Raw genomic sequence first — 12195 nt, 5'->3', positions numbered from 1 at the left:
GAGAGAGTGAATGTGAGAGAGTGAATGTGAGAGAGTGAATGTGAGAGAGTGAATGTGAGAGTGAATGTGAGAGAATGATTGTGAGAGAGTGAATGTGAGAGAATAATTGTGAGAGAGTGAATGTGAGAGTGAATGTGAGAGAGTGAATGTGAGAGAGTGAATGTGAGAGAGTGAATGTGAGAGAGTGAATGTGAGAGAGTGAATGTGAGAGAGTGAATGTGAGAGAGTGAATGTGAGAGAGTGAATGTGAGAGAGTGAATGTGAGAGAGTGAATGTGAGAGAGTGAATGTGAGAGAGTGAATGTGAGAGAGTGAATGTGAGAGAGTGAGTGTGAGAGAGTGAATGTGAGAGAGTGAATGTGAGAGAGTGAATGTGAGAGAGTGAATGTGAGAGTGAATGTGAGAGAGAGTGAATGTGAGAGAGTGAATGTCAGAGAGTGAATGTGAGAGAGTGAATGTGAGAGAGTGAATGTGAGAGAGTGAGTGTGAGAGAGTGAATGTGAGAGAGTGAATGTGAGAGAGTGAATGTGAGAGAGTGAATGTGAGAGAGTGAATGTGAGAGAGTGAATGTGAGAGATTTAATGTGAGAGAGTGAATGTGAGTGAGTGTGAATGTGAGAGAGTGAATGTGAGAGAGTGAATGTGAGAGAGTGAATGTGAGAGAGTGAATGTGAGAGAGTGAATGTGAGAGTGAATGTGAGAGAATGATTGTGAGAGAGTGAATGTGAGAGAATAATTGTGAGAGAGTGAATGTGAGAGTGAATGTGAGAGAGTGAATGTGAGAGAGTGAATGTGAGAGAGTGAATGTGAGAGAGTGAATGTGAGAGAGTGAATGTGAGAGAGTGAATGTGAGAGAGTGAATGTGAGAGAGTGAATGTGAGAGAGTGAATGTGAGAGAGTGAATGTGAGAGAGTGAATGTGAGAGAGTGAATGTGAGAGAGTGAATGTGAGAGAGTGAATGTGAGAGAGTGAATGTGAGAGAGTGAATGTGAGAGAGTGAGTGTGAGAGAGTGAATGTGAGAGAGTGAATGTGAGAGAGTGAATGTGAGAGAGTGAATGTGAGAGAGTGAATGTGAGAGAGTGAATGTGAGAGAGTGAATGTGAGAGAGTGAATGTGAGAGAGTGAATGTGAGAGAGTGAGTGTGAGAGAGTGAATGTGAGAGAGTGAATGTGAGAGAGTGAATGTGAGAGAGTGAATGTGAGAGAGTGAGTGTGAGTACAGCAGTGGGCTCGGTGTGGAGAATGAAGTGGGGCAGGTGGAGCATGTTTCAATGGGGCAGCAGTGATCATAATCTCATTAGGTTTAGAATAGTTACGGAAAAGGACAAGGAACAATCAAATGTGAAAATACTTAACTGGAGGAGGGCTAATTTCAGTGAGTTAAAAAGGGATCTTGTCCAGGTGGATTGGAATCAAAAATTGGCAACAAAACAGTAATTGAACAATGGGAGGCCTTGAAGGAGGAGTTGGTTCAGGTACAGAGCAGACAGATCCCCACGGGGGAGAAAGGAAGGGCATCCAAAGCTAGAGCTCCCTGGATGGCTAAAGAGATAGAGATTAAAATGAAACAGAAAAAGGAGGCTTATGATGAATGTAAGGTTCATAATATAGTAGAGAACCAGGCTGAACAAAGAAAGTACAGAGGAGATCTAAAAAAGGGAATAAGAGGTGCAAAGAGAGAGTATGAGAATAGATTGGCGATTAACATAAAAGGGAATCCAAAAGTCTTTTAAAAACATACAAACAGTAAAAGGGTAGTGAAAGGAAGGGTGGGGTCGATTAGGGAAATAAAAGATATCTTTTTGTGGAGGCAGAGGGCATGGCTGAGGCACGAAATGAGTACTTTACATCCGTCTTCACCAGAGAAGAGGATTCTGCCATTGTCGCAGTTAAGGAGGAGGTCGTAGTGATACTGGAGACGATAAAAATAGATGAAGAGGAGGTACTTAAAATATTGGTAGTGCTCAAAGTAAAAAAGTCTTTCGGTCCAGATGGGATGCCTCCTAGATTACTGAGTGAAGTAAGGGTGTAGATAGAGGAGGCTCTGACCACAATCTTCCAATCCGCCTTGGATGTGGGAGTGGTGTCTGAGGACTGGAGGATTGCAAGTGTCACACCCCTGTTCAAAAATGTAGGAGAGGGAAAACCCGGCAATTACAGGCCAGTCAACCTAACGTCGGTGGTGGGAAACTTCTAGAGACCAGAATCTGGGACAAAATTAATTCTCACTTGGAAGAACGTGAGTTAATAAATGACAGTCAATATAGATTTGTTAAAAGCAAAATCATGTCTGACTAATTTGATTGAGTTCTTCAATGAAATAATGGAAAGGGTTGATGAGGGTAGTGACTCGATGTTGTGTCCGTGGACATTTAAAAGGCGATTGGTAAAGTACCACCGAATGGACCTGTTGGTAAAATTGAAGCCCATGGCAGCATGGATACAAAATTGGCGGAGAGACAGAATGTGGAGAGCAGTGGTGAACCGTTGTTTTACAGACTGGAAAGAAGTATACAGTGGTGTTCCACAGGGATTGGTATTCGGACCATGCCTCTTTTTGATATATATTGATGACCGAGATGTGTAACAAATGGGGTGCCGCAAGGATCAGTGCTTGGGCCTCAGCTATATACAATATATATCATTGACTTCGATGATGGGACCGAATGTAAAGTATCCAAGTTTGCTGATGATATAAAGCTAGATGGGAAAGTAAGCTGTGAGGAGGGCACAAAGAGTCTGCAAAGGGATATAGACAGGTTAAGTGAGTGGGCAAGAAGGTGGCAGATAGAGTATAATGTGGGGAAATGTGAGGTTATTCACTTTGGTAGGAAGAATAGAAAAACAGAATATTTTTTAAACAGTGAGAAACTATTAAATGTTGGTGTTCAGAGAGATTGGATGTCCTCGTATAAGAAACACCGAAAGATAACATGCAGGTACAGCAAGCAATTCGGAAGGCAACTGGAATGTTGGAATTTATTGCAAGGGGGTTGGAGTAGAAGAATAAGGAAGTCTTGTTGCAATTGTACAGGGCTTTGGTGAGACCACACCTGGAGTACAGTGTACAGCTTTGCTCTCCTTATCTAAGGAAGGATATACTTGCCTTAGAGCCGGTGCAGCAAAGGTTCACTAGATTGATTCCTGGGATTAGAGGGTTCTCCTATGAGGAGAGATTGAGTAAAATGGGCTAATTCATTCTCTCTGGAGTTTGGAAGAATGAGAGGTGATTTCACTGAAACTTATAAGATTCGGAGAGGGCTTGAGAGGGTCGATACTGAGAGGATGTTTCCCCTGGCTGGACAGTGTAGAACTAGGGGCATAGTCTCAGGATAAGGGGTCGGCCATTTAGGACTGAGAAGAGGAGGAATTTCTTCACTCAGACGGTTGTGAATCTTTGGAATTCTCTACCTCAAAGGGCTGTGAATGGTCAGTCGTTGAGTTAATGCAAGGTTGAGATCGATATATTTATGGACTCGAAGGGAATCAAGGGATATGGGGATCGGGTAGTAAAGTGGAGTTGAGGTCGAAGATCAGCCTTGATCTTATTGAATACAGAGCAGGCTCAAGGGGGTGTACGGCCTACTCCTGCTCCTATTTCTTATGAACCGTCACATGTTCTTCCTCATTTACAGACTCTCCCTGACATTGAATATTTCTCCTTCATTTAGAGACGATTCCTTACCGATCACCATTTCTCCTTCATTTACAGATGCTCCCTGACCGATCACCATTTCTCCTTCATTTACAGATGCTCCCTGACCGATCACCATTTCTCCTTCATTTACAGATGCTCCCTGACCGATCACCAGTTCCCCTTCATTAACAGACTCCCTGACCTTCACCATTTCTCTTTCATTTGCAGATGCTCCCTGACCGATGCACATTTCTCCATCATTTACAGACGATGCCTGACCGATGACCAATTCTTCTTCATTTACAGATGCGCCCTAACCGATCTCCATTTCACTTTCATTTACAGACGCTGCCTGACCTATCACCATTTCTCCTTCATCTATAGAAGCTCCCCCACCAATCATCATTTCTACTTCATCTGCAGACACTCCCCCACCGATCACCATTTCTCCTTCATCTACAGACGCTCCCTGACCAATCACCATTTCTCCTTCATTTACACGCTTCCTGACCGAGGACCACTTCTCCTTCATTTACAGATGTTCCCTGACTGATCAGCATTTCAACTTCATTTACAGACGCTCCCTGACCGAGGACCACTTCTCCTTCATTTACAGGCGCTCCCTGACCGATCTCCATTTCTCCTTCATTTACAGACGCTCCCTGACCGATCTCCATTTCTCCTTCATTTACAGACGCTCCCTGACTGATCACCATTTCTCCTTCATTTAAGACGCTCCCTGACCGATCACCATTTCTCCTTCATTTACAGACGCTCCCTGATTCGATGAGTCACGAGGTTTGACGCTGACTCTGCGCATGCTCGGAGGCCGCGGGCCGTGTGTTGAGTTTCGGGTCTGATCTAAACCGGAGCCCCCGGAGTGTAGAGAGAGAGAGGAGAATGTTCACTGTTTGATATTCGGGCCCGGGGCCGCACTCGGGGTTTGTGAAGCCCCCGCCCCCTCCCCCGGGGTTTATTAACCCGCTCCCCCCGCCCATCTCTCACCTGTTGCGGACACGATCTCGGCCTCACTCCCCGCCCGCCGCGCATGCTCAGCTCACACTGCCCGGGTGATTGACGGGAGCTCCGGACCAATAGGAAGAGCGGAGAGGGACTGGAGGACCGAGCGGGCGGTTGGTCCTCCAACCAATGGGAGTGTGTGAGGGGCGGGACTTGCGGCACCGAGTGGGCGGGGCTGAGCCCGGATCTCCCTCATTGGCTGAAACTCTGCCTCATTTTGAAAGCTGATTGGTGTGAAACTCTTGGGGAAAACTGGCCCTTTGTGTTGTGGCGAAAAACCGATGGAACCGTGTGGGTGGAGCAAAGATTTCAACATTGGGAATGAAATGGATTAATTCAGGACAGACAGCAGGGATTATTGGAGGGAATAACACAGTGTGGGGATAAAATGCAATGGAGGTTGTGAAGATGGATTGTTAAAAAGTGTTTGAGAAGATGCCGGACAGGAGGCTTGTTGATCAGATTAAAGCTCACGGTATTAAAGGGAGTGGGTCAGTGTGGATGGGAAGTTGGAGAAAGGGCAGAGTGGTGGTTAATGGATGTTTTTCAGACTGTGGGGATGTAAACAGTGGTGTCCCCCAGGGGCAGTGTTGGGACCATTGCTCTTCTCAATGCAGAGAAATGACCTGGGCTTCGGTACAAGGGCATAAGATCAACATTTCCTGACAACACCAAGATAGGGAGCATTAAGAACTGTGAAGAGGAATGTTAGCAACTTCAGGGTGACATCGGAACATTAGGAACAGGAGTAGGCCGTTCAGCCCCTCGAGCCTGTTTCACCATTCAGTGAGATGGGTGTCAGTAAGTATAGGGTTGGTTTATATCAGACAGGAGGAGATTGGTATCAGTGACTGTGGGGTTGGTTTATATCAGGCAGGAGGAGATTGGTATCAGTGACTGTGGAATTGGTTGAAATCAGACAGGGGGAAATTGGTGTCAGTGACTGGTGTTTTTTTTATCAGACTGGAGGTGATTGGTGTCAATGACTGGGTTTAGGAACTGGAATTAGCCATTCAGCCCCTGAAGCCTACTCCGCCGTTCTATTGGATCACGACTAATCTGTGTCACAACTCCATTTACTTGCCTTTGCTCCATATCCCTTGCAACCCTCAAACAACACAAATCTATTGAGCTCAATATTGAAAATTTCAATCGAACCCCAGCATCCACAGCCTTTCGTGGAAGTGAGTTTGTAATTTCCACTACCGTTTGTGTGAAAAATTGCCACCTTATTTTGATCTTAAATGACCGAGCTCTAATTTTACGATTATCAAGAAAGTGGCAGATGGAGTACAATGTGGGGAAATGTGGAAATTATTCACTTTGGTAGGAATAGAAAAGCAGAATATTTTTTAAAAGGTGAGAGTTTAAGAAATGTTGGTGTTCAGAGGGATTTGGGTGTCCTTGTACACAGATCACAGAAAGTTAATGTGCAGGTGCAGCAAACAAATAGGAAAGCAAATAATATGTTGGCCTTTATTTTAAGTGGGTTGGAGAATAAGAGTAAGGAAGTCTTGCTGCAATTATTTTAGGCTTTGGTGAGACCACACCTGGTGTACTGTGTACAGTTTTGGTCTCCTTACCTGAGGAAGGATATACTTGATTCGAGGGGCTGTAACGAAGATTCACTGGATTGATTCCTGGGATGAGAGGGTTGTTGTATGAGGAGAGATTGCGCAGAATGGCCCGATATTCTCTGGAGTTTGGAAGAATGCGAGATGATCTCATTGAAACATCTAACACTCTTCGAGGGCTTGACAGGGTCGATGCTGAGAGGCTGTTTCCCCTGGCTGGAAAGTCTAGAACTAGGGGGCATAGTCTCAGGATAAGGGATCGGCCATTTAGGACTGAGATGAGGAAAAATTTCTTTCATCAGAGGGTTGTGAATCCTTCGAATTCTCAATCCCAGAGGGCTGTGGATGCTCAGTCGTTGAGTATATACAAGAATGAGATCGAGAGATTTTTGGACACCGAGGGAATCAAGGAATCAGGCAGGAAAGTGGAGTTAAGGTGGAAGATCAGCCATGTACTTACTGAATGGCAGAGCAGGCTCGAGGGGCCGTATGGCCCACTCCTACTATTATTTCTTATGCACTCTTGTTCTGGATTCCCCCTCCAGAAGAAATCATTTCTCTGTATCTACCTTATTGAAGCCCTTTATTATTTTAAACATCTCGATGAGATCACATCTCAATGTTTTAAACTCATTGCAATAAAAACCAAGCTTATGCAACCCGTCCTCACAATTTAATCCTTTTAACCCCGGCATCATCCTGGTGAATCTGCACTGTATCTTTCCCAAGGCCGATTGATCTCTCTCTCGGTTCGGTGCCCAGTTCTCCAGGTGGGGTCTGACCAAGGTTCTTCACAACTGAAGCATCACTTCTGTATTCCAACCCCACTCAAGATAAAGGTCAACATTCAATTAGACTTGTTGATTATTGTCAAGATTTGTAAGGTAATTGCAAAGGATTCGAGGGGATCTTAGAGTTGGGATTTTTCTTTATTCTGTCCACTTAAAGAGTTTGATAACAGACTTGCTCCTTTGAATTTAGTGCTGGATTATTGAGCCGTGATGTGTTTACTTGTTTGTATTTGGTTAAATACATTTGCTGAGTGGATTTAAATTGAAGACGAGATTCCCAGGCCTGATGCTCTATTCACACATCGAAGGTGAGAGAGATGCTGTGGGACACACGATAAGTCCAGTAGCTGAAAGTGATTCACAGACTGGGTTTTGTGTTTAGTGATCCCGGGTACATTACCGATACCTTCCCCGGATCCCAAGGCTGGGAGAGGCACTCAGGAAGGACCGGGGAACTGGGACTTGGCCATGAGAGTAATTGAAGGTATGAGAACTGAACTAATTTACAGTGAGAAATGAGAAAAGGCACAATAATTGGTAATTAGGACATCAATTAGTCTCTTATCTTGAATACAGCAAGTAATTGAACCATTCTGTTTGAAACAAAGTTGATTTATTTGACATTTATCCAGAATATTGAATTTCAGTCCAGTTATAGCGGTTATTAACATCATCAGAAACAAATCCCAACTGCCAGAATGAAGTTCTGCTGCTGAAACCCTCATCCGTGCCTTTGTTTACCTCTAGACTCCACTATTCCGCTGCTCTCCAGGCCCGGCCTTCCACTTTACACCCTCCAGTAAACTTGAACCCACAATCTCCAGATCAATAATCAGTCCCATTATTCATTGCATCACTGGCCCAGGCTGTGGAGAACACGGAGCAGCTCACACTCCCACAGCGCTGTGGTATGAGCAGGTACCGAGTCAGCCTCAGTCATGAGCACTGGAATCCACGAGTCCGGGTGTGTCAAAGGTGCACGGTGAACAATCACCAAAGTGAAACATTTTTGCCGCTTCCCTTCCATATCTCAGCTGGTCAAGTGACAAGACTGTCGTGGAAAATAAGACAAAGTCATCCTCACGTAATTTGTTCAATTCCAGCTCGAAGGAGTACGTGTGATTTTGCAATAAGCAGTAATTAGTTCAAGGTCGCTCTCTTAACTTTACAGTCACCTTACAGATTAACATGTTGCCATGAAGGCACAGGACGCCTCTTTTCTTTTCTCAAGCCTTTCAACTTTCTGTGTCTCCCAAACAAGGCTGTTTTGCCTCTGCTCACCAGCAGGGAGTGCTTTTGAGCAGCAATACTTCAAAACACTCAGCTCTCGCTTTCAGGCAAAAGAAGTCTTCGATCAGCACCGGACTCCACGAGTCTGAACATGTCAACAGGCGCACGGTGAACAATCACCAAAGACAATCCTTTCTATCACTTCCCTTCGATAGCTCAGCTGGTCGAGCGGAGAACTGTAGTGAATTAACCAAAGTAAAGTCATCCTTAGGTCGCTGGTTCAATTCCGGCTCGAAGGAGTGAGTGTGCTTTTGGAATAAGCAGCAATTACCTCAAGGTCGTTCTCTGAACTTGACAGGCACCTCACAGATTAACATGTTGGCACTGAGTCACAGGACACCACTTTTCATTTCTTCAAGCTTTCTGTGTCTGCTCGAGCACGGCTGTTTCACTCGAGATTTTCCCTCTGCTCACCAGCAGGGAGTGCCTTTGAGCAGCAACACTTCAAATCGCCCTCAATTTCATGTGAAAAGGTCTTCGATCAGTCAGTCAGGGCTCACGCTGCTCCCTCAAGCTCGGGCGGCTGTTGCTTTCCGGTGACCTCGTCTTCCTTCCGCAGGCTCGGGCTCTTCTCAGCATCATTCATTACTGTGGCTTCCCGTTCTGCTGTTCCTCACTTGCTGATGCTCGATACCGCCGATTGGAGCAAAGTATTTAATGTATTCAGGGAGCGGCAACCCAAGGCAAGATTTCTCTGCTGGTCGTGGAGCAGCTTGGAGGCGAGTGTGAGGCGGGAACTGTGAAGGGCGATTTACAAACAGCAAACGAGGAATTAGCTCAACTGGTAGAGCGCTCACTTTGTATTTGAGAAATAGCGGGATCGTTGATTACATTCTCCACTCACCGTTTGTCTTGGTACAATTATACAGAAACAACAGCGTTGTCAGCGAGTCCATCGCCCATGGACTTCCTAAACTTCACTGTGCGTTTGGGTACAGAGAAGTCAAGGGGCAGCAAATCTTTTGATGTGCTGCAGTCAGCAAAAGCTCTTGATTTTGCTCTGCAGCAAAGATGGAAAGATTAGGTGAGAGGTGGAAAAACAGCTTTGTAATCCTTGATGTCTTCTGTGAAGATTGAATTCAGGACTTTCAGATTATGACACTGATGCACTGCTTGCTGCACTAAGAAGGCACTTACCAGGTATGCAGCCCGGCAGCACCAGCAATTAGGACAGCTGGTAAGGTATTGAAAGCCATAAAATAATGCAGCGTTTTCAAAAAATATCCAAGCCCGATAGGAGTTGATCTTATAATCTTGTGATTTTTAGTCAAATGCCTTATCCAAGGCACCACTGGCCCCAGTTATAGTGAGTAAGTAGCAGTGGGAGACAGTGGGCATGGCAGAGGTGCTAAATAAATACTTTGCATCTGTCTTTACCAAGGAAGAAAATGCTGCCAAAGTCTCAGTAAAGGAAGATGTCGTTGAGATACTGGATTGGCTAAAAATTCATAAAGAGGAGGTACTTGAATGGCTGGCTGGACTTAAAGAAGAAACGTCACCTGGTCCGGATGGGATGCATCCTCGGTTGCTGAGGGAAGTAACGGTGGAAATTGCAGAGGTGCTGGCCATAATCTTCCAAACATCCTTAGATATGGGGTTGATGCCAGAGGACTGGAGAATTGCAAATGTTACACCATTGTTCAAGAAAGGGTGAAAGATAAAACCCAGCAACTGCAGACCAGTCAATTTAACCTCGGTAGTGGGGAAAGTTCTAGCAACGATAATCCGGGCACAATTAGCAGTCACTTGGACAAGGATTAGGGAAATCCAGCACGGATTTGATAAAGGCAAATCGTGTTTAACTAACTTGATACAGTTTTTTGATAAGGTAACAGAGATTGTCGATGAGGGCAATGCAGTTGATGTGATGTTTATGGACTTTCAAAAGGCGTTTGATATAGTGCCGCATAATAGGCTTGTCATCAAGATTGAAGCCCATGGAATAAAAGGGGCAGTAGCAGCATTGATACAGAATTGGCTATATAATAGGAAACAGAGAGTAGTAGTGAATGACTGATTTTCGGAATGGAGGGAGGTATACAGGGGTCGGTGCTGGGACCACTGCTATTCTTGATATATATTAATGATTGTTCTGGATTCCCCCTCCAGAAGAAATCATTTCTCTGTATCTACCTTATTGTATACCTTTATTATTTTAAACACCTCGGTGAGATCACATCTCAATGTTCTAAACTCATGGGAATAAAAACCATGTTTATGCCACCTATCCTCATAATTTAATCCTTTTAACCCCGGCATCATTCTGGTGAATCTGCACTGTATCTTCCCCAAGGCCGATTGATCTCTCTCTCGGTTCAGTGCCCAGTTCTCCAGATTGTGTCTGACCAAGGTTCTTTACAACTGAAGCATCACTTCTGTATTCCAACCCCACTCAAGATAAAGATCAACATTAAATTAGACTTGTTGATTATCGTCAAGATTTGTAAGGTATTTGCAAAGGATTCGAGGGAATCTTAGAGTTGGGATTTTTCTTTATTCTGTCCACTCAAGGAGTTTGATAACAGACTTACTCCTTTGAATTTACTGCTGGATTATTGAGCCGTGATGTGTTTACTTGTTTGTATTTTGTTAAATACATTTGCTGAGTGGATTTAAATTTAAGCCGGGATTCCCAGGCCTGATGCTCTATTCACACATCGATGGTGAGAGAGATGCTGTGGGACACACGATAAGTCCAGTAGCTGAAAGTGATTCACAGACTGGGTTTTGTGTTTAGTGATCCCGGGTACATTACTGATACCTTCCATGGATCCCAAGGCTGGGAGAGGCACTCGGGAAGGACCGGGGAACTGGGTCTTAGCCATGAGAGTAATTGAAGGTATGAGAACTGAAATAATCTACAGTGAGAAAGGAGAAAAGGCAGAATAATCGGTAATTAGGACATCAATTAGTCTCTTATCTTGAATTCAGCAAGTAATTGAACCATTCTGTTTGAAACAAAGTTGATTTATTTGACATTTATCCAGAATATTGAATTTCAGCCCAGTTATAGCGGTTATTAACATCATCAGAAACAAATCCCAACTGCCAGAATGAAGTTCTGCTGCTGAAACCCTCATCCGTGCCTTTGTTTATCTCTAGACTCGACTATTCCAATGCTCTCCAGGCCCGACCTTCCACTTTACACCCTCCGTAAACTTGAACCCACAATCTCCAGATCAATAATCAGTCACATTATTCATTGTGTCACTGGCCCAGGCTGTGGAGAACACGGAGCAGCTCACACTCCCACAGCGCTGTGGTATGAGCAGGTACCGAGTCAGCCTCAGTCATGAGCACTGGAATCCACGAGTCCGGGTGTGTCAAAGGTGCACGGTGAGCAATCACCAAAGTGAAACATTTTTGCCGCTTCCCTTCAATACCTCAGCTAGTAAAGTGACAAGACTGTCGCGGAAAATAAAATAAAGTCATCCTGACGTCATTTGTTGAATTCCAGCTCGAAGGAGTACGCGTGATTTTGCAAGAAGCAGCAATTAGTTCAAGATCGCTCTCTTAACTTTGCACACAACTTACAGATTAACATGTTGCCACGAAGGCACAGGACGCCTCTTTTCCTTTCTCAAACCTTAAAACTTTCTGTGTCTGCCCAAACAAGGCTGTTTTGCCTCTGCTCACCAGCAGGGAGTGCTTTTGAGCAACAATACTTCAAAACACTCAGCTCTCGCTTTCAGGCAAAAGAAGTCTTCGATCAGCACCGGACTCCACGAGTCTGAACATGTCAACAGGCGCACGGTGAACAATCACCAAAGACAGTCATTTCTATCGCTTCCCTTCGATAGCTCAGCTGGTAGAGCGGAGGACTGTAGTGAATTAAACCAAAGTAAAGTCATCCTTAGGTCGCTGGTTCAATTCCGGCTCGAAGGA

At 44.7% G+C, this 12195-nt stretch overlaps 2 non-coding genes across 2 annotated transcripts; both read left to right on the top strand.

The window, feature by feature from the left end:
• The first annotated feature begins 8455 nt into the window (after positions 1 to 8455).
• Positions 8456 to 8549, top strand: trnay-gua (transfer RNA tyrosine (anticodon GUA)). The gene is made up of 2 exons: positions 8456 to 8492; positions 8514 to 8549. It is a non-coding gene; the product is annotated as a tRNA-Tyr (tRNA).
• Positions 8550 to 12100: 3551 nt separating this feature from the next.
• trnay-gua (transfer RNA tyrosine (anticodon GUA)) lies at positions 12101 to 12195 on the top strand. Its single transcript has 2 exons — positions 12101 to 12137; positions 12160 to 12195. It is a non-coding gene; the product is annotated as a tRNA-Tyr (tRNA).

This window comes from Heptranchias perlo, chromosome 20, assembly GCF_035084215.1.
Source record: "Heptranchias perlo isolate sHepPer1 chromosome 20, sHepPer1.hap1, whole genome shotgun sequence".
In the NCBI taxonomy this organism is placed as follows: Eukaryota; Metazoa; Chordata; class Chondrichthyes; order Hexanchiformes; family Hexanchidae; genus Heptranchias; species Heptranchias perlo.
This window is presented reverse-complemented; position numbering and strand designations above follow the sequence as displayed.